We start from the raw sequence: 2,640 nt of genomic DNA on the forward strand, positions 1-2,640 counted from the left end.
GCAGGAAAGATTCAAGATGGCTGGGAGTGACCTGAACAGCTGGGTGTTGAGAGCATCCAGAGAATCGTTCACTCACGTGTCTGATGGTTGAGTCCGGATGGCTTTGAAGGCTGGGCTCAGCTGAGAATGTTGACCAAAGCCTTCCCCTGTGGCTTGGGCTTCCTCACATCATGGCAGCCTCGTGGGTGGTTGGGCTTCTCACATGGGAGCTTTTGGGATCTAGCCCTGGATGTCATATGGCTTCCACCATTCATTGTTGATCAAAGGGTTGTGAGAGGAGACATCAAAGAATTTGCAATCTTGCTTTAAAGTTGTCCCCATGGGTGGTGGAGAATATTGCTGTTGCGGAAATCTGGTCAATGGTTATCCCCAAATTCCATCTATCTGGATCTGACCCACCCAAATCAATCAGTCAATTCACTCAGCAAACACGCGTGGCCTGTTCCCTTCTGTTCTAGAACCCAAGAGGAGACTCGAACCCTAGCAGTACTCACAGGAGTAGTGCCCCCGTTCCTGTGAAGAGAGGACGGTCAGTTCTCTGCCTGCATGTGAAAGTTTTCTCTTCTCTGAAAACAGCCAGAGCAGCTTATGGGGATGAATCTCTTGGTTTAATTCAGAGCCAGCGTACCCTAAGGAAAAGCCTGGGTTTGCGACTCCACGTTCAAGGCAGCGAGAAAGCCTCGTCGCAGGGACTGAGGTGGGCCTGAGGGGCCAGGCCATATTTCCCATCCTCAGCCTGGCTCTCGGGGGAAGCCGGTGAGACCCCTGCCCTCTGTGAGCAGACCTTCTCCCCTTTGACAGAGAGACTTGTGGAGGGAATGGGCCTCTGAGTGGGAGGAGGGGGCGAGCTAAGCACAGAGCCCCACCCAGCTGAGGTTTCCCCACTGCCGTCTGCTCTCTGTATCCCTGACGGGGCCTGGCCTGGTCGGTCCCCACTGTGCCCCCCGACCCTGGACAGAACCTGGGTCTGACTCCAGGGTGGCGCCTCCTCTGGGCATGTCCTTCGGGAGCCCCAGCCTAGCCCAGAATAGGCCTGTAGTTTGAGTGCGTTTACATTTAGGGTTGATTTAGCAAACAGGTTTCCAATTGATTTCCAGGGGGAGAGGGGGATGGATTTACAGCTCCTCAAAACAGGCTTGCAGCCTCGCCACAGATCTGCCCCGGAGAGTGGGCAGGAAGCTATTGATGTGACCTCCGACCCCGGGGAGGGAAAGATAATGAGTTTATGACAAATCCGTCTTCACAGGGTTTATCATTGGCCCCTTAGAGCAACTCTGCAGAAGAGGAACGGGAAACATAAACCCCAAGAAATGAGTTTCACCTGCTGCCTCCCCTTCGGGGCTCTCGGAGAACTGTCTCTGCCTTAAGCCCTCTGGCTTTGCAAAGGATTGAAGTCTGCAGAGTTTCCGGCAGACAAAGTTCGGAACTCGGGCGATCTCTGGAGCCCTGGGGGTGGCTGTGCATGCAGCCTGCCCTCCCTACAGGCCCCAGCTGGTCCCCTGTCCCTGCAGCCCTCTCCCCTCAGCTGGGTCCTGTCTGTTGCCCTGCAGCCTGGGAACAAGGAAGGGAGGAGGAAACTGCCTTCACTGCAGGTTTGGGAACAGGGAGCCCTGGGTCTGAATTCTGGGGAATTCTCCCCTTACTGGCTGTAGGACCTCGGGCCAATTGCATGCGCATCCCCGACCTCAGTTCCCTCACCTGTGAAGTGGGAGATGAGGAGACTTCCCTCCGAGGACAGCTGTGGGACGAGATGAGGCGTAAATGGCACAGCCCTTGACACATGGTAGGTGGGATGCGGGTCCAGACACTATGGATCTGAGTTAAAGAGCTGGCTTTGACAGCCATCATCTGTGTGGTCCTGGACAAGTGCCTTAGCCTCTCAGAGCCTCAGTTTGCTCATCTGTAAAATGGGGAGGATGATAAAGATCTCAGACATGAGGGACAGATTTCACAGGCCAGGCACTGTCCTACATGCTTTACATGTATAGACCTTATAACAATCCTACAAAGTGATAGCATTGTTAGCCCCAGTTTACAGGTGAAGAAACTGAAGGTCAAATGGGGGAAAGAACTTGCACAGGGGAGCTAGGAGGTGGTGGAGGCAGGATTTGAACCCAGAGATTCTGGCCCCAGATTCACACTCTTAGCTCCAATTTGGGATTCTTTTTTTTAAAAAGTTAATTAATTTATTTATCTTTAAAAAAAATTAATTAATTAATTTATTGGCTATGCTGGGTCTTTGTTTCTGTGTGAGGGCTTTCTCTAGTTGTGGCAAGCGGGGGCCACTCTTCATCGTGGTGTGTGGGCCTCTCACTGTCGCGGCCTCTCTTGTTGCGGAGCACAGGCTCCAGACGCGCAGGCTCAGTAGTTGTGGCTCACGGGCTCAGTTGCTCCGTGGCATGTGGGATCTTCCCAGACCAGGGCTTGAACCCGTGTCCTCTGCATTGGCAGGCAGATTCTCAACCACTGCACCACCAGGGAAGCCCCCTATTTATCTTTTTTTAATTTTGCCTGCGTTGGGTCTTTGCTGCTGTGCGTGAGCTTTCTCTAGTTGCGGCGAGCAGGAGCTACACTTTGTCGCGGAGCACAGGCTCTAGGCACATGGGCTTCAGTAGTTGTGGTACGTGGGCTCAGTAGTTG

The 2,640-nt window shown here is 53.4% G+C and overlaps 1 pseudogene; it reads left to right on the plus strand.

The window, feature by feature from the left end:
- Nucleotides 1-1,777, plus strand: part of LOC103088477 (mpv17-like protein 2) — a 39,059-nt pseudogene extending 37,282 nt beyond the window's left edge.
- Nucleotides 1,778-2,640: the final 863 nt, after the last annotated feature.

This window comes from Lipotes vexillifer, unplaced genomic scaffold (genome assembly GCF_000442215.2).
Source record: "Lipotes vexillifer unplaced genomic scaffold, Lipotes_vexillifer_v1.1 scaffold699, whole genome shotgun sequence".
Lineage (NCBI taxonomy): Eukaryota > Metazoa > Chordata > Mammalia > Artiodactyla > Lipotidae > Lipotes > Lipotes vexillifer.